At 43.3% G+C, this 20,740-nt stretch overlaps 2 long non-coding RNA genes across 2 annotated transcripts; both read right to left on the reverse strand.

Annotated features, from left to right (window-relative positions):
- Positions 1 to 8,712: 8,712 nt before the first annotated feature.
- Positions 8,713 to 10,458, reverse strand: LOC141658533 (uncharacterized). Its single transcript, XR_012549290.1, has 3 exons — positions 10,361 to 10,458; positions 9,433 to 9,522; positions 8,713 to 8,883 (listed from the first exon to the last, which is right to left on the reverse strand). It is a non-coding gene; the product is annotated as an uncharacterized LOC141658533 (long non-coding RNA).
- Positions 10,459 to 14,532: 4,074 nt separating this feature from the next.
- On the reverse strand, positions 14,533 to 16,265 carry LOC141658534 (uncharacterized). Its single transcript, XR_012549291.1, has 3 exons — positions 16,182 to 16,265; positions 15,253 to 15,342; positions 14,533 to 14,703 (listed from the first exon to the last, which is right to left on the reverse strand). It is a non-coding gene; the product is annotated as an uncharacterized LOC141658534 (long non-coding RNA).
- Between the last annotated feature and the right edge of the window lie 4,475 nt (positions 16,266 to 20,740).

Consider the following 20,740-nt stretch of genomic DNA (forward strand, 5'->3'; position numbering starts at 1 on the left):
GATCTGGATCGACAATGCTCTTTATCTTGTTATCTTGTCCGACTTATAATAATGCCTGGCCTAAGTTGTACCCTGATCAGTATTTTCAGTATGATGCCCTGTCCGCCTGATATAGTCTTCTAGACTGTCTCCTTGCCTGGACCGCTACGTTGAACTCGCCTGAACGGTACTGCTGAGGCTGAATTCTAGCCTGACGGTAGTGTAAAATATCAGGCTCAACACACACTTTGATGGAAAACTTGGATGATCCTTTATAAGGTATAAACACGCGCCGGGGTACCAACAATTGTTTTGGACACCTCCGCCGTTACACAAAGTATTTCCTGAGATTGTCAGTGTTCCAATGGCTCATCAAAGGCACACCCTCCATGTCTGTCAGCCGGTATGTACCCGGCCTCATTTCTTCAACCACTTTGTAGGGACCCTCCCAGTTAGCCGTCAATTTACCATGAATGTTTCCTTTGTTGGTGGCGGCCGAATTTCTTAGGACTAGGTCCCTTACTTTTAAGTCCCTTTTGTGGACTCTTCGGTTGTAGGCTCTTCTCATTCGGTTTTGGTATACTGCCAAGTTTAGGCGTGCTGTATCTCGGCTTTCTTCGACCAGGTCTAGGGAGGTTCTTAAACCTTCCTCATTTTCAACCGGGTTAAAGGTGGCTGTTCTGAATGGCGGCACCGTTGCTTCAATTGGCAGGACTGCTTCGGACCCATAGACTAATTGGAATGGACTGTACCCCGTTGCTTCTTTCTCCGTGGTTCGCAGGGACCACAGGACGCCGGGTAGTTCATCGGCCCATCTTCTCTTTAGGTCTTCAACTGTCTTCTTCAAACCGTTGAGGATTGTTTTATTGGCTGCCTCCGCCTGTCCGTTGCTCTGTGGGTGGCAGACGGAGGAGTATGCAAATTTGATAACAAGTTCTTCCAACCAGTTCATTATTGTGTCACTCCGAAACTCTCGGCCGTGGTCAAATACCATGACTTGGGGTAACCCAAAACGAGTTATGACATTTTCCCAGATTACCTTTCTTACGGCTGTTGTCGTCTTCGCTGGTACTGCTACAGCTTCAACCCATTTGGTGAAGTAGTCAACGGCGACAATCAAGTACTTTCTTCCTCCGGATGCCGTTAGAAATGGCCCTAGTAGATCCATCCCCCACTGTGCAAAAGAAAGGGGACTAAGTACCGGCTGCAGGTCTCGGGAAGGTGCATGTATCACCGGAGCATGCATTTGACAGTTGTTGCACTTTTTGGTTTTGGCTCTGGAATCCGCAAGCATGGTGGGCCAGAAGTAGCCGGCTCGGAGAGCTTTGTGGGCTAGTGTTCTTGCCCCCATGTGATGGCCGCAGATGCCTTCGTGAATTTCTGTCAGTATTAGCTCCGCGTCGGCTGGGCCGACACATTTCAAGAGTGGCCTTATCATGGACCTCCTGCACAATTAACCTTCAAACACCAAGTACCTTGCTGCGATCCTCTTTATCTTCTGCGAGAGACTGCGGTCCTCCGGTAATTCATTTGTCAATTTGTATTTAATTATCGGAGTCATCCACGTCGTCTCGGTCTCTATGTTACCCACCATGCCGACGGCCTCAATAATGCTCTTGGCATTCCTGATGTCCACCAGCACGGTTCGGCTGACATTCTTGATGGTTGAACTGGCAAGCTTTGAGAGAGCGTCGGCTCGGTTGTTCTCAGACCTGGGAATGCATTGTATCTGAAAAGATTTCAACTTTGAGGTGTCAGCTTTTACCCTTTCCAGGTATCTTACCATTCCGTCGTCTCGAGTCTCGTACTCTCCCCTGATTTGATTAGCCACTAAAAGTGAATCTGTTTTCAAAATGATGTGCTCTGCACCGGCAGCTCTAGCTAACTCGACTCCAGTTATCACCGCCTCGTACTCGGACTCGTTGTTTGAGGCCGGGAAGGTAAATTTCAAGGCGTACTCAAACTCGTCCCGTTTGGGACCGATGATAAGTATGCGGCTCCGAGTGTTCGCCATGGAGGACCCGTCGGTGTATACTTCCCATACTCCGGGGTTTTGCTCTTCTTGATATGTGCACTCGGCCAGGAAATCTGCAAGTGCCTATCCCTTTATCGAGGGCCTCGGCTTGTATTGAATGCCGAAGCCGGATAGCTCTACTGCCCATTTGATGAGCCTGCCGGATTGCTCAAATTTTTCCAATGCTTTCTCCAACGGTTGGTCGGTTAGGACCGTCACGGGATGTGCGTCGAAGTAAGGCTTCAGTTTCCTTACGGCAACAACGACAGCAAAGGCTGCTTTTTCAATCAGCGGGTAATTCCTTTCGGCGGGCAACAATGTATGGCTGACAAAGTAGATTGGGTGTTGTTGTTTGTCTTCTTCCCTGATGATCACGGCACTGACCGTGGCCGAGGTAACTGCTATGTACAGATATAGCGTCTCCCCCATCATCGGCCTGGACAGGGTTGGGAGAGTCTGAAGATGAGCTTTCAGTTGCTTGAAAGCTGTGCTCTGCTCCTCCCCCCACCAAGTCCTTATTCCCCTTCAACACTTTGAAGAATGGGGTGCTCTTGTCGGCTGACCGAGAGATGAAACGGGTTAGAGCCGCCATCCTCCCGGTCAGCATCATAACCTCTTTTCGATTCCTCGGCTCCGGCAGGTCCAGGATTGCTTGGACTTTGTCTGGATTGGCATCAATTCCCCTGGCGCTGACAAGCACGCCGAGGAACTTACCTGCCCGGACACCGAAGTTGCATTTCATTGGGTTGAGCTTCATCTTGTATTTTCTTAGTGAACAAACTGTCTCGTGTAAATCGGTTAAGTGCTCGTTGTCAGACTTGCTTTTTACAATAGCATCGTCGACGTAAACCTCAATGTTTCGCCGTTTTTGATTTTGAAACACTTTGTCCACCAGTCTTGTGTAAGTTGCGCCGGCGTTCTTCAAACCAAACGGCATCATTTTATACATGTATGTGCCGTTAGCAGTGATGAATGCGCATTTAGGCATGTCTTCCTCGGCCATGAATACCGATGATACACGAGAAGGCGTCCAGCAGGCTCAAGATAGTGTAGCTGCCGTCGCGTCGATTAAACTATCTATTCGAGGCAAGGGATAGCAATCTTTGGGGCACGCTTTATTAAGATTGGTAAAATCTACACACATCCTCCATGCCCCCGATGACTTCCTCACCATTACAACATTAGCTAACCACTCAGGATAAGTACAAGGCATGATAAAGCCCGCCGCTAGTAATTTATCTACCTCGGCTTTGATGGCCTCATCCTTCTCGGCTGAGGAGTTCCTCATCCTTTGCTTGACAGGGCGAGCGGTGGGGAGTACGTTCACTTGTGAACAATTACCTCCCGGCCACGCCGGCATCTCGGCCGCCGAGTAGGCGAAGACGTCTTTGTTCCTCCTCGCAGTCAGGAGAGCGGCCCCGAATTTTGGCTCCAGGTTGACACCGATAGTTACGGCACGCCCGGGTCAATTTCCACCTCTTCGATCTCGGCTCCCTCGACCATGCCGACAACATTTGCATCCATGTGGTCACCCTCCCGTTGTAAGGATGGGCTCTTCCCCTTCTCGGACTTCTTTGCCACTTTGAGGGATTGCATGTTGCACCCTCGCGGATATCCGGACGTTGACCACCTCGTCCTTCTCGTCCTTTGAGACGAGCTTATGCGCTTCCCCTCGGTCCGAGACATACATCGTGTCGGGGCCCGGATGGACATTATCGCATCGGCCTCGCTCGAGTGACTCGGCCTATGAGAACGTTGTAGGCGGACGAGCCGTCAATGACCACGAACTCATCTAGGACATTCTTAGCCGCATTCCCCTCGCCGAACATCACCGTGATCGATTGACCCCAGAGGTACCAGGCCGGCCCGGAAAAATCGTACAACGGATTGGTGCGGGGCTCAAGTCCTCAACCTTCAAACCGAGGTTGAGAAAGCACTCTCTGAACATGATGTTCGTGTAGGCGCTGTGTCAATCGGCACCTCTTGACCAGGTGGTTGGCTATGTCCAAGTGGACTACGAGTGGGTCATTTGTGAGGGGCGATGACTCCCTCGTAGTCCTTCTTTCCAATAGTCATATCGGGGATGTTGGAAGCGGGGATCGCTGTTTTGGGCACAAAGTTGATGGCCTGATACAGCTCGTTCAGGTGCCGTTTGTGCCCAGGAGCGGACCCACCGTTCTCGTTGCCCCCGATGACAACATGGATCACTCCTATCCGTTCAAAGACGGATTTCTTATTTAAACCGCCGGCATCTGTCTTTTGGCCTTTGGCAACATATTTGCCGAGGCTCCCCTTCCGGATCAGCTCTTCAATGGCATTCTTCAGATGCCGGCAGTTGTCAGTTAGGTGACCGGTGTGGCCGTGGTACTCACAAAGATCTTGGCTCGTGTCACCGTCCCCCCCTTGGCCTGGGGGGCCTTTCCCACTTCTGACCCTCGTTCTTGCTCAGGGCGAAGACCTCGGCAGCAGATACGACCAGGGGGGTGTGATCATTGTACCGCTTCTGGGAGTACGACCCCGAACTCCCCCCGGCGCCCACCGAGTTCTGTTTCCTGGCGGATCTGTCAGATCGTGACCTATTATTGTCACGACGTCTTTAATCTGGGTTGTCCTCCCGGCGGCTCTTACTCTCTGTGTGCCCGGCCTCGCTGGGGCCTACCCAGGTTTTGTGGTAGTCCTCCACCTTTATGGCTTGGTCGGCCATCTTCCTGGCGGAGTCTAAATTCAGGCCTCCATACTTGATGAGCTCGTTTTTTAAGTCCCCTCTTGGCAGGCCTTTCATCAGTGCGAAGGCCGCCAGCTCGCTGTTCAGCTCACGAATCTGCTGAGCCTTGGCGTCGAACCTCTTCACATAACTTCGGAGAGACTCGTCTCCCTCCTGCTTGATAGTTAGGAGATCCGATGTCTCGATGGCTCTCCTCTTGTTGCAAGAATACTGGGCCAAAAATATGTCCCTTAGGTCGCCGTAGCAGTATATCGACCCATTGGGTAGTCCCTTGTACCAGCTTTGTGCCATCCCATGCAGGGTTGTTGGGAAGACTCGGCACCAAACCTCATCCGGCTGTTCCCACACCGACATGTAAGACTCGAAAGCCTCGGCATGGTCGGTTGGGTCGCTTTCTCCTTTGTATGATATGGGTGGCAACTTTAGCTTAGTCGGCACCGGGACCTCTAGGACGTAGGGGTTGAGGGGCTATCTGACCACGTGTCGAATGACACGCGGCGATCGGCTCCTTGCATCCCTAGTCCGGCTCCTCTCCCCGTGGCGGGAAGGGCTTCTTCTCCGACTCTGGTGAGTCGGGCTTCTTTTCCGACTCTGGTGAGTCGGACTCCTTCTTCGACTCTGGTGAGTCGGACTTCTTTCACTCCTCTAGGGCATGCCTCGTCGGTGCTGCGGCGACGCCGTCCTCCCGCGAGTGCGGGAAGGACTCAGGTCTACCACTAGCACTCTGGGCTCCCCCGGCGTCTTGACAGGGCCAGCTTCCTCCAATGCTCCGTTCAAGTCTCTCAGAGTCACATTCTGGGCCCTAGTCTCCTAGACGGGTGCCGCCGCTCTTGTCGGAGTGACAGTGTGAGCCGGCGCGCTACCTATTAGGTCCAGGAGTAGTTTCAGTTTAGCTGCATCAACCACATGTCCCATGATGGTGACTTGGTCGGCGGGCAGCGGCGTATCTGGTATTATTGGCATCCCGAACTCCGGTTGGGTTACTCGGCCGGTGGGGGGTTGCACAACTCCAGAATTATGGACGGTATCATCTTGGCAGAATTCGGTTTCGTCGGTCACGAATACTTCTTGTTGTTTCGACATCTTCTTAGCTTTTTGGGTGGGTTTTGTTTTTTTTTTTTTTTTTTTTTTTTTTGTAAGGGATTTGACTAGCTTCTAGTATCTTTCCCCACAGACGGCGCCAATTGTTCCAGGTGTAATTCCAGAGCAGTTACTTGCTACCACCCGTGCTTGTAGAATGACGTCTTTAATCGAATCCTCCTTTCGGTCTCCTGAAACAATGAACAAACTGAGGGCTCGGCTTTGTACCGAGCGAACTCACTCCGACGCTCAAGTCAGTAAACTTAAAAGGATTAAGTTATGTGTTACTTGGCGAAGTATGTATTGTAGAGAGATAAGGAAGATATTACCAGATTATGAGGTGTTTAGGTTAAATTGTGGATCCTTTCCTCAATGAGAGTTGAGGAGTATTTATAGACTTTCACCTTTTGTCACGTAGTGGCCAAGTGGCCAAGTGGCTAGCAGGTGGAAAGACTGATCTACCCTCGGCCGAGGGACCCATGGCAGGCCGGCGGGCCCTGTTGGCTCGCCGCCGAGGGGTCTTGGATATGAGAGCGCGGATATGTGCCCCGGCTGGCTAGTTGTCCCAGCCGAGGCACAAGAGACAGGCCGACAGGCTGCGTCGGTTAGGCTGTCTAAGTCGTTGACTTGCTTGTGGATATCCATGACCTTGCTCAATATGTTGACTTGGTCAGCGGGTGCAGAATATGCCCCATCAACGTCGTTGAGACCGTCGCATTGTGGGTAAGATCCTAGTATAGTTTTAATATCATTTCATTGATTTTAGTTGAAACCCTAATTGGGTAATTTGGGAGTTTTGGGGAGTATTGTTGATGTTAGATTGTGATTGTATGATTGTGTGTTTATAGGAGGAGATTTCATTGAAGAACGATTATGATTAGCTGATTGTGATGATCGTGGTGTTTGCATTCCAGATAGGGTTTCCCTACTCGGTATTAATTACATGGCATTGTTGGTGTTGATGTTGTTGTCGTTGTTGTTGATTGATTCTCTTATTGTATTGGCATCGGTTGTTGGTAATTGTTGTTGTATAAAGTGATTGATTGATAATTGTCTGTGATCTTCGGGGTGCGTCCCTAGCTGAGTGGAGTCACTTGCGGGAGTGGCTTCACGCCCTTGATTAGCCACAGAAGGTATGTGCATTTTAATGAACATGGGTTTATCGCTCGATGGAGATGGGCGGTATAATACTACGGATTTTATAGGCTGGTACTCGACCGAGTATGGCCTACTCGGTCGAGTAGTGTGTGTCGTGGAGTCTGTTTGGCTACAGTCGAGGAACACTCGGCCGAGTATGATGAATACTCGACCGAGTAGAGGATACTCGGTCGAGTATAGTCTATACTCGACCGAGTATCCGGTCTGACGGGTGTTATTTTTCGTGGTTTGGTTAAGGTGATTAGAGATTACATAAATTATGTTTACTGTTTTTAAATTATTTTTACCAAAACCTAACGACGTTCATCTCTCCCTCTCTAATCACCCTAATCAGTTTCAAGGCTATTTGGTCGATCGCAAGTCTACACTTCCGTCTTTTGTCTCGATTTCGTTGGTGAGTCTCTGGTGCTTTGTAATCAGTTAATAGATTGTTTTTAGGGTTTTGCCCTAATTATTAACTTGGGTTAATTTGGGGATTGGTGATTATAATTGTTGTAGGTGACGATGTGGTATTTGTTATGCATGTTGTATGATTGATTGCAGCATAGCAGATGGCGAAAAGGTAGGGTTTCCCCTACTCAGTTACTCTTAATTGATTTAAGATTGTGTTTGTATTGTAATTGTTGTTATCTGCTGATCATCGGAGTATGGGTGTTGTGGTGACGGTGGTGATGTGGTTGTGTTGTGACGGCAGTGGTGTTATGACAGCTGTGATGTTGTGGTACTGTGATGTGTGTGTTGATTGTGGTGGAGTCACTTGCGAGAGTGGCTTCACACCCTAGTTCGCCCTCCGTGGAACCCGTCACGGGAGGGGATGTGCACATTAAGGGACAGGGTCATCGCTCGTTGATGAGCGGGATTTAGGTGGGGATGGGCTGCGGTCCCCCACCGGCGGAGTGGATTACTTGTTGCGATGGGTAATCCGGCAGGGCTGCACACTTCGGTGTGTAGTCAGTTACTGTGGAGGATGATCAGCCGGTTACATTAATTGTTTGTTTTATCTTGATTGAATTGTACTGACCCCGTTGTTGTTTTGTAAAACCTGCGGTGATCCATTCGGGGATGGTGAGCAGATTGTGACATGTAATGCAGATGTTTAGCTATGGGACAGTCATGGGGAGTCATCACTCGAGTCTAGCTTCCGGCGTCAAGCGACTTAGCTTGCATTCTTTGTAGTTGTTAGACCTTTCACAGTTATACTTTGGTTTGATTTTGGAATCATGTAATCACTAACTCTTTATACTTTAATAAAGGTTGTTTGGAATTGGTAACTTTGATATACTAACCTCGGAAAACCGAGATGGTAACAGTCTCTCATGCTAGGGTTGTCGTTAGTAAGGTACCTTGGTACGAGGGGGTGTTACAAAGTGGTATCAGAGGCGAAGATTCTGTCACCTAAAACTAATCAATCTAATGAACTTAGGGAGTCTAAATAAAATGAACTCGGGGAGATTTGTTTGGAGCTACCGCAAAGACTTGGGTGACGTCCCGAAGTCGCATTAAGGCCCTTACGGTCTCAAGCCGGTCACATGCGGGGAAACTGTTGTATGTTTGAGTCATGTATGTTTGATACCTATAAAGTGAATCTTGTGATGTTGTCGGAGGAATGGTGAAAGTGTTAGAACGTTGTAATATATGAAGGATGAATTGTAACACCCCCATTTATTTAAGGGCCTGAACTAGGACTCCTCAGATAAATGACGGTGTTACCATCTCGGTTTCCCGAGGTAGTGAATAACAAATTAAACTCCAAGGCAATTTATTTAATATTTTAACTTAATTATTACAAATTCTCCTTTTAAATTAAATTACAAGAACTGACGTAAATAAAAGTGAAGTCTTCTAGATGATGATCTAGCTACTAGGTCGTCTGATCCAGTGTCTCACGCCCATCAAGCTCCCGTCCTATCTCTTAAACCTGTCAAGTCTGCTCCCCATAAAACGGTTCATCACAGGTGTTCACGAATACACAGGGTCAACCACGAGGTTGAGTAGGGAAAACAATAAAACAGTAAATATGATATGCATGATACTCCGACACCTCCATCTCCATCTCAACTCATCACACACATCTCATACCCCGGAACGCCCAGCCATACCGATCCCCGGTAGACTATATATCGACCGAAGCCGATCCGCCACTCATACGGTGAGGACACCAGGGCAAGTCCTGCAGAACCCGCCTGGGCCTTATCACAACATCACATCGTATCTCCACATCATCACCACCACATCATCCTCCAACTCCAATGCATATGAAATGCTCAACAGTAATTAATGCAATGCAATATGTATATAATTCACTGAACTGATAAATCATAAAGTCATGCCAGATACCCGATGTTGTGATATCATACTCAATACGATAAATTCAGTCAATCACTTCCCAAATATAAATGATAACGTAAATCAACAACCAGGAATCAAGTCAACACAATTCAACTATGACGATAATAGGACAAGTGTATTTCCCTACCTCAAAGTGCCAGCAATTCCAATTAAGCAGTTAAGCAGTCCAGAAAGTAAAGCAATGAATCTGATTATCGATCCTTCACGAATCCGTCACCTAAGACAATTATAATATTTATAATTACTAACTACTAAATATAGCAATCTCCCAAAATGGAAACTTTCCCGATATAGTAACTTTTCATTTTAACAAACCCGACTCAAAATCCATTTCTAATTATATTAAATAATTCGGGAATTACATTAATTAATTATTTAGAAGACTCGGGAATTAAATTAATTAATTAAGAATACGACTCATTACGAATTGTAACGATTTAAATTAATAAAAACTCGTTTCAAAACAAATACAACCCGTCCACAACCACCGTCCCTTCACACTCACTCACACAACCCCACGCACCACCTCACCACCGTGACAACCACCTGACCAAACCCCCACTCTGCCCCAGCCACCAACGGCCACCCCCACCGGGGTCGACTGCCGTCGGCGAGCCCAACCACGGCCGTCTTTTGGCCTGGTTCAAAGCCGTGCCTCACCACCGTCCCATTTTCTCCCTTTACCACCACCGCAGCTAACAACCACCACCTGCCAACTCACCACTGTCCTGCTCTCCGTCAACCCGTGAACCCAGACGTTATGGCACCACCATTTCGACCTCCCCCGAGTCCACGGTGGTGCCACCCCAACATAGTCGTGTAAACCGCCTGAAAACCCATATTATAAACCCGTCTGAAAGTCTCTGTCGACACAGCCCCCTGCCGCCATTTCCACCGCCTAACACCCACCTAACCACCACCAAAAGGGGCGACTCAGACCACCCATTACCAATACCCCGACACCAACCACCCATATCCCCTCCTTAAGACACGAAACTACAACCAACACCCACGACATAAATACAAAACAGAGGAACAAAGGGTTGAGTTCTTACCTTTACCGCCACCAAAACAGCCACCAGGGCCACCCTAGGTCGTCGCCAAACACCCCTAGCTCTTCCTTGCAGTGCCGTCAACACTCCTGCTCTCTCTTTCTCTCTCGTTTTGCGTGAGGGTTGAAGTTGAAGTTGATGAAAGGGGGGAGGCGTGAATGAGGGAGGCGGGTTGAGGGAGGCTGTTTTGGGTAGCGTACAATTAGGGTTAGGGTACTTATTAGGGTTAGGGTTATTAGGTTTAGGGTAATTGGGCTGGACATGTTATTGGGCCAGCTCAAATGGGTCGATATTTAATTGTTTAGCTCACCTTTCGAATTCAATATAAACCCGTCTTAATTAACTTACGATAGTTTAGCGTAATTATCGACTCAACAAATATCACGATATAATTAGTAATATAAATTGTATAATAATTAATTTATAATAATATCCATTTAATTAATTATATAAAAATGCGGGGTATTTGGTCTTCCCCCTTAAAATGAACTTCGTCCCAAGTTCGCTCCCATACTCAAACAATGTAGGGTATTGTATATCATACTTACGGACGTCACGTATTTCTAACTCGGTTAACACACACTTTTGACACACCAATTAAACATAACAAATACGGAATGTTACATTCTGCCCTCCTAAAAATAAACTTCGTCCCGAAGTTTAACTCGTCTTTACTTAACCCAACTAACTACGACTAATAATTACCTGGGAACACAGATATATAACAACTATATAATCATCTGAGAACACCGTCATCTTCATCTAAATTCCGATCTCAAACTCAAGTAACTCAATAACCATGGTCGCACTGGACCGTAAACATAACTCCCGTAATCATCACTCGGCTCTTAGGCCAACTCATAACTCATTACCAGTAGTTTAATCACTCTCCTTTTTCACATCAATCAACTAATCGAAGTAGGAACAAAACATATAGAACTCATTTGCGTAGGTACCCCACAACTAAACGTCAAATTGGTCAACTATAACCTACAAACAAGTGCAAATTAAGCATCAAGATTTTACAATCCTACCCAACTAAAAACATGGTTACGTCCTCGTAACCACCATTATACCTATGCAACAAAATCATTATCAACCACATGTGACAGGAAAGAATACATGGTAAGAGATTGCGCATCAACATTAAGGTCGAAACAAGGTTTTATTAAGGAATTAACTGGTTGTCAACAAGTAACATTTATTACTAGCTCATGCGTAACTTAAAAACACAACATCAAACTAAAAGAACAACAAGAAAGGAATCATGGTTTACACGGTTTCACAACTAAACAAATTTGATGATCAATTATAGACTATGAACGCGCGAGGACAAAATCAACAAAACAATTTGAGAACTTCTCACATTTGTAAACATATCACAGAAATAGATCTACCACCACTATCTATCACAATCACAGGATCTTATTGACATGTCCATACAATCATTTACTCACTCACTGGTTTAGGTCACGAATTAGGTCGATGAATTTAAGCAATCAACAACATACTCATAATTCATATTTTAAATTATAAAAATTGTTTGCACGATATCAATTCTGAAAACATGTTTCCCAATAAAAGTAACTACATATGATCTATGACAACGACAACATTACTTCCATATCACACCTATGTTTCACATTTTTGCAACCATATCATTCAATTGTGTCCAGCAACTTAGTATAATTCATTTTCCGCAAAACAAGAGATATTGTATAAATAGTTTAAACATATACATTTGCCATCATATACTGTGTAGAACACTAGCTATGATAAAAGATTAGCAACTTGAACAACTTCTCTGATTTGCATGACTGAATAATTAGGCAACTCGTAGGCTCAATTAAATGTAACTATAATGACTATCATTTAAACCAATGCATATCATGTGAATCATCAAAAGAGTTATCCCATTATAATTGCCAACATAGTTATCATGACAATTTTTTTTTTTTTTTTTTTTTTTTTTTTAATATAATTGATAGTAACGACTCGAGAATATAGATATGCCAATTGTCATGTTATATCAAACAGTTTCCTTTATATCACACCCATACAATTGCAAGAATCACTTTAGCATTTTATGACAATATAATAACGAACATATTCAATAAGGAATTACAACATTGTTTATTATCATGTTATAGTTTTAGGTCCAACTGAAATAATTTAATGTGATGAAGGTAATAAATATAACTATTTGCACACAACTCATATGAAAGACATTAGAACTTAGATGCATCCTACATGTGTGAACATTTAGACATACTCATTACTATCTTACATATGTAAACATTTAGACATAATTATTATAATTATTCATGCGAGTATATTAGAACAATCAAATTAACTTTTAACGCCATCAACTTTACCAAGATATGACAACCTAGTTTTATATTTATATATATCCGACCACCATGCAAATATGATGAACATACTAGAGATATTACAACATGCCAAACATACATAAAATATGCAACAACTGGACTTGTTTAAAATATTTCACCCTTGATTAAGAATCAATTTAAGCTATCCAATTTTACTCACGCTATCATGCCAACAATGTTATCAACTAAGTTTTAATTTTATCATTTGTTAAGATACATAACTACTGTACATGCGTGCTACTATCGTCATATAAAGCATTATAAATTCACATTACTAAGGCTCATGAATTTATCAAACAACTGTATGAAACTCAACCTAGAACACACATTTACAAGTCATGTTTCACGTTGTAACTTTCAAAGATCGCGAATAAATAACCGTTCGATTAAAACTTGATTCATATTATTTTTATAAAACACGGAGAGATAAAAACACAGGGGAAAAAAGAATTAGGTCTAAAGCACAAAATTTCATTTTTAAAGAATTTTACAACTCAGTTGGTCGAAACAAACATGTGACAGCAATTGGTCCAAAACTTGGGTCAGTTTGCAAAACCTACCGTTTAATATAGAGACATCAAGAATTTTCGTGGCTTATCAATTTGAAAACATATGCGAATTTTATGACTGATGGAGTTGGAATTATACGAAAATGATTAATACAATTTAAATGAGGATTTTTACAAAATCGTTGGTCAAACATCACTGCACAGAAACTTCCTGACCACAGCCCACTAAAATATTTATTACTCCTAATCCGTATATCCTATAAGCATGAAACCAACGCCAAATGAACACTAACTCACGAGGCTATCTCCCATAAAATTTTCATCCATAGGCAATAAACAGAAAAGAAATGGCAGTAAGGTCAATTAAAGAGTACAATCAAACAAAGCAAGTTTCAGCACTAAGTCGTTCATTTTCTATGTTCCAAACTCTTACAACCATATTATCGATACTAACCCATCCTAACTTAAATCTCACACTGTACTTTCGTAAACATCTATCCCGTAGAATCCCTTCGCATATCGATCTACTCCGTACATCTAAATCACGATTGCTATGACTATAAACATGTAATTCAAAAGTGTTTCTAATTACTGTCACAAGACTATACTAGCATGGCTTTGGGATCACATAACCGCATATTACTAGACATAATAGTACTATCAAAGACATCATTCAACATCCACCTAGGTAACTATCATCGACTCGCAATTATTTTCATGCTCACGACTACCACAACACTTCATTGATTATTAACCTGAACTCGAAATTTTATTTCTCATTTCCACAACATTATATGATCACGTCATCATTCATACAAAATACTTACCGTAGCGTTATCCTGCAGAATGGTTAGAATATATGGGTCTCAAGGTATACATCAACTCTTTTATGCAATAATCAATGTATCAATCAGTTAACACTTAGGCAACGATATATGAATTTCATGTTCAACCTCAAGCAACTTTTCTACCCTTTCTCTCATATACACTCAGGGTTTCCGGGTCAAACTGAGAGGGCCGCTGGTTCGGTGTGAGGGGGCCCCTAACTCATACCTTACCTTAGTGTGCTCCTAACAGTTCTATCCCGGGGTTCATTTTAATTAGACACTTCCTATGTTCATTGGGCTCATTGGTTTAGGCCTGAGGATCGTTCGCTCTGATACCACTTTGTAACACCCCCATTTATTTAAGGGCCTGAACTAGGACTCCTCAGATAAATGACGGTGTTACCATCTCGGTTTCCCGAGGTAGTGAATAACAAATTAAACTCCAAGGCAATTTATTTAATATTTTAACTTAATTATTACAAATTCTCCTTTTAAATTAAATTACAAGAACTGACGTAAATAAAAGTGAAGTCTTCTAGATGATGATCTAGCTACTAGGTCGTCTGATCCAGTGTCTCACGCCCATCAAGCTCCCGTCCTATCTCTTAAACCTGTCAAGTCTGCTCCCCATAAAACGGTTCATCACAGGTGTTCACGAATACACAGGGTCAACCACGAGGTTGAGTAGGGAAAACAATAAAACAATAAAATATGATATGCATGATACTCCGTCACCTCCATCTCCATCTCAACTCATCACACACATCTCATACCCCGAACGCCCACCATACCGATCCCCGGTAGACTATATATCGACCGAAGCCGATCTGCCAGCTCAACAGCTGAGGACACCAGGGCAAGTCCTGCAGAACCCGCCTGGGCCTTATCACAACATCACATCGTATCTCCACATCATCACCACCACATCATCCTCCAACTCCAATGCATATGAAATGCTCAACAGTAATTAATGCAATGCAATATGTATATAATTCACTGAACTGATAAATCATAAAGTCATGCCAGATACCCGATGTTGTGATATCATACTCAATACGATAAATTCAGTCAATCACTTCCCAAATATAAATGATAACGTAAATCAACAACCAGGAATCAAGTCAACACAATTCAACTATGACGATAATAGGACAAGTGTATTTCCCTACCTCAAAGTGCCAGCAATTCCAATTAAGCAGTTAAGCAGTCCAGAAAGTAAAGCAATGAATCTGATTATCGATCCTTCACGAATCCGTCACCTAAGACAATTATAATATTTATAATTACTAACTACTAAATATAGCAATCTCCCAAAATGGAAACTTTCCCGATATAGTAACTTTTCATTTTAACAAACCCGACTCAAAATCCATTTCTAATTATATTAAATAATTCGGGAATTACATTAATTAATTATTTAGAAGACTCGGGAATTAAATTAATTAATTAAGAATACGACTCATTACTTAATTGTAACGATTTAAATTAATAAAAACTCGTTTCAAAACAAATACAACCCGTCCACAACCACCGTCCCTTCACACTCACTCACACAACCCCACGCACCACCTCACCACCGTGACAACCACCTGACCAAACCCCCACTCTGCCCCAGCCACCAACGGCCACCCCCACTGGGGTCGACTGCCGCCGGCGAGCCCAACCATGGCCGTCTTTTGGCCTGGTTCAAAGCCGTGCCTCACCACCGTCCCATTTTCTCCCTTTACCACCACCGCAGCTAACAACCACCACCTGCCAACTCACCACTGTCCTGCTCTCCGTCAACCCGTGAACCCAGACGTTATGGCACCACCATTTCGACCTCCCCCGAGTCCACGGTGGTGCCACCCCAACATAGTCGTGTAAACCGCCTGAAAACCCATATTATAAACCCGTCTGAAAGTCTCTGTCGACACAGCCCCCTGCCGCCATTTCCACCGCCTAACACCCACCTAACCACCACCAAAAGGGGCGACTCAGACCACCCATTACCAATACCCCGACACCAACCACCCATATCCCCTCCTTAAGACACGAAACTACAACCAACACCCACGACATAAATACAAAACAGAGGAACAAAGGGTTGAGTTCTTACCTTTACCGCCACCAAAACAGCCACCAGGGCCACCCTAGGTCGTCGCCAAACACCCCTAGCTCTTCCTTGCAGTGCCGTCAACACTCCTGCTCTCTCTTTCTCTCTCGTTTTGCGTGAGGGTTGAAGTTGAAGTTGATGAAAGGGGGGAGGCGTGAATGAGGGAGGCGGGTTGAGGGAGGCTGTTTTGGGTAGCGTACAATTAGGGTTATTAGGTTTAGGGTAATTGGGCTGGACATGTTATTGGGCCAGCTCAAATGGGTCGATATTTAATTGTTTAGCTCACCTTTCGAATTCAATATAAACCCGTCTTAATTAACTTACGATAGTTTAGCGTAATTATCGACTCAACAAATATCACGATATAATTAGTAATATAAATTGTATAATAATTAATTTATAATAATATCCATTTAATTAATTATATAAAAATGCGGGGTATTACATGAATTGTGAATTTGAATACGATAGATCTTGAGCATGATATATGTCGAGCATGTTACCTGTTTAATACATGGCTTTCAAAATAGTAGTGGTTCATGTGTATATGATCATAATGATGTTAATGTTTGGTTTGTTGGTAGTAGCATGTGATTAAGGGCATGCGTCTATATATATGAATGTCGTGTTTAATTTTCATGTGGGTGTGATAAAGTTCACTTATGTACTAGTTTTTAGAAGTATCGAGTTGTTAATGTTTGCTTTATTCGTGTTCAAGTTGTTTTGTTTAGAAAATTTGATTTGTATGAAGATCGATTACAGAAGGGTTGTCTTAAAACTGTCATAGGTTGAGTTCTATAAATGATATTGCTGTAATTCCAATTGGATGTGATAGCTTGTCTTCTTACAATTCTAACGGTAGGTCACACGCCCAGATTGACCAAGTAACGAGTGAGATATGATTGTTTTACGAAAATTAGACGGTGCTGAGAACTGCGCCGATACTCAACCGAGTAGTCCCTACTCGGCCGAGTATCTTTTATACTTGACCGAGTATTCCATATTCGGCCGAATAATCTCTCTGTGATAATTTCGTTTAGCTTCTGGAGTCGTTAACTCGGCCGAGAAGTCTCATTACTCGACCGAGTACCCTGTACTCGGCCTAGTATGCCACGTACTCGACCGAGTACCTCAGTGGGCGACCATTTTGAGTCGGTGGCTATGTTATTACATTTGTTTTGAGTCGTGGGGTATGTGCACACGTATGTTTTGAGTCTTAACGCATTCTTTTTTATATGTGATTGTCTTGATACGTAAGTTACCAAATGCTATGATAGGGAGAATTCCGGCTTATGAGGGATATGTGTTGGATAAGGAAGACATGTGTTAATGTGGTTGTGAGAGATAGTGGAAAAAGAAAAGGGAAGAATGATGAGCTAATCAAGGTAAAGAGCATGTTTTGTGAGATATGGTGAGTGATATAGTCGTGTGTTGAGTAATATAAAAGTAAGTATATATGGGCAAGGATGATGTAAGTGTAAAGAAACGTGAGAATGAAAGATTGAGATGAGGGATATAAATAGTGACATAGTGGTATGTGTAAGGATTTATGGAGAGAGATGGTTCGGATTGAGTTGGCTAAGGATGTATGTGATAAAAGGTCGCTATAGAGAGATGGAAACGAATGGTGTATAGTGAGATCGAGTTATGCCGCGATGGGTAGATAGTGGTCGAGTTTGGGAATTTGGAATATCTAGAGGTGAGCATAGTATGTAATTCCTTGGGAAATTATCGGTATGAGGTAAATTTTTGGTTTTCTAGAGATACGAAAGGGAGATACGACTAATTGAAGAGTAACCATTAGTGTGTAGACTTGATGGTGACAACTGACAAGGGTGAGAGAGAAGCAAGATGAGAGAGGATAAATGATAAGAAAGAATGATAGGATATTGATATGAATTAATGGAATTAGGGTTGTGGAGCTACGAGGAAATAAACAAATTACAAAAGAGTTAGGTAGAAAGAGGAAGGAGATGAATTATTACTTGGTATTTCTGCGTGAAAAGGGGGAAAGAGGGATGGAAGTAAGTAGGAAATTACGGAAATGTACGATAGCCTCATTAGAGGGTGTGAGTTAATGGTTATATAGGAGTACAGGACAACGTCTTAGCCGTGAGTTTCGAGGTATTAAGGGAATAAGAAGCTTGTAAAGTGTTTGCACGGTCTGAGATTTTGGTGGAGAGTTAGGTGACGATACAATAAAGGATATAATTGGGAATAATGTTGAGGAAAATTTTGCTGATGGATCTGATGCTCGTTATATGGGATAACAACCAAAAGAGGAAATAAACTGTTGTGTAAAGAAGTGATAGTGAGAGAGCGGTCACATGAAGGATGGTGGTGTCGTATTGTTGTCACCAGTGGTTGAGGATGATGTTACATTACGAAAGTTAGTTGTCCTAATGGGGTTGATTCTGTGGAGATTGATTGATATGTATGGTTGTGAGGGAGTACGAGAGGTGGATATATGAGGTGTTCGCTGGAAGTTGGGTACTGATGTTATGGCTACGTTTGCCGGGGGTGATAATTGTATGTATGAGAGAATATGTTATGAAGGGCACCTGAGTTAAGTTCGGATGAGAGGTATTAATTATCAAGTGGTAACTTACGTGATCGGAATTGGCTCGTTAGATTCGATTATGGGTCCATGAGGTGTGTAAAACTTTGTGTGAGGTCCTGGCCTCATGAGTAATGGTGTGGCGTGATAGTTATGAGTCGTTATATGTGTGTTCCGCGTCATATGTTATATTTATGTGTATGTAGGATAGCCGTAAGTAATGGTGTGAGGTTCCGGCCTCAAGAGTCATGGTATGGATAATATTCATAAGGTTGGTATTTGTGATCCCGTCTAATATGCTGCGTCGTGATCTGGTAGAGCAGGTTTAAGAAAGTCTTGTGGTCAAGAAAGTTGTGCTGAGTCAGTGTTATGAGATTGTAAAAGTCGTGATGGCTATCGATGTGGTTGTTGTGCACTGTACACGGTAATTCGTGTTGTGATACGAGTATTTTCGTGTTGTCATAGATTGTTGTTTGTTTACTGTTATTTCATGTCAGTGTCGGTCGGGGCATATAGACTGTTGTGTTGTTTCCCGATGTTTCTTACCAGTGTCGGTATGAGTATGGCCCTATTGGTTTTTATAGAGTATGATATGAAAGAGAGTTGGGTATGGTTCTGTTGTTGTCATGGTAAAGTAATATTCTGTTAATGGGACACAGTTGTAAGAGGTTGTTGGAGTACTTTTGATCTTGTATTAGATGAGGCATTGGTGGACATAGTTGTGGAAAGAAATTGTGGAACATGTGTGGTATTGAACTTGAAACTACAGGTGATTTAGCACCTTTTCTTGGGACAGGGAGTACGGAGTTTTAGGACTTAGTATCATGTCAAGTCAAGGGTGAGTTTTGGTGGTAATAGAAGAGATGAACTTGAGAAGCTAATAGGAGTATGTGTAACACTTGAGGATTGTGAGATAAGATTGTGGAGATGAGTGTATATGTATATAGAAGTATGTTGTTTTGTGATAATGTAGAAGAGATGGAGTAGTGGTTATACTGAGAATTTTATGAAATATGTTATGGGAGTACAAAATAATTGGAGGCACGAGAACTGTTAGAGAAAGAGAGTCCTGGATATACGAATGGTTGTAGGTGTTGAGGTTATAGTGGGTTATCGTTGTCATGCGATAGTAATGAGGATTATGGGAGGTATAGCAAAGGATCTAGTATTAGTGAGTTACGAGGACGTAACTTTTATCTTAAGAGGAGTAGGATGCGACAAGAGAGTTTGATGGTCATACGGGTTGCAATTGGAAGTTTGAGTGTTGGTGTAGAATAAGGATGGATTTGTGTGATGGTCGATTTTATTACAGGTAATGGCAGTGCTCTTAGTAGTATGATGTTTAGAAGTGTGATTAAGACTCGATAGTGTTAACGGATTGTGTGAGGATGTTTATGTGTGTGAGTAAACTTTGAGGACGAAGTTCGTTTTAAGGGTGGTAGAATGTAACATTCCGTCTTGATGGTTGGGGATATTAGTGAGCGTTATGAAGTAATACAGAGTTGGCAACACTTATATTGTGGTTATTCGGTAATATTATGGAGTCAGTATTAGGAGGCTATGTTGTAGTTGAGATGTTATCATGAGCCGTGTTGTGGAAGTAAGCGTGGTTGGTGGACTTAGTGTTAGGTGTCTAGGTTTTATAGGTTGGGTTGGAACTTCGGGGACGAAGTTCTTTTTAAGGAGGGAAGACTATAATACTACGGATTTTATAGGCTGGTACTCGACCGTGTATGGCCTACTCGGTCGAGTAGTGTGTATCGTGGAATCTGTTTGGCTACTGCCGAGGAACACTTGGCCGATTATGATGAATACTCGACCGAGTAGAGAATACTCGGTCGAGTATAGTGTATACACGACCGAGTATCCGGTCTAACGGGTGTTATTTTTCGTGGTTTGGTTAAGGTGATTAGAGATTATATAAATTATGTTTACAGTTTCTAAATTATTTTTACCAAAACCTAACGATGTTCATCTCTCCCTCTCTAATCACCCTAATCACTCT

This window comes from Silene latifolia, chromosome 6 (genome assembly GCF_048544455.1).
Source record: "Silene latifolia isolate original U9 population chromosome 6, ASM4854445v1, whole genome shotgun sequence".
In the NCBI taxonomy this organism is placed as follows: domain Eukaryota; kingdom Viridiplantae; phylum Streptophyta; class Magnoliopsida; order Caryophyllales; family Caryophyllaceae; genus Silene; species Silene latifolia.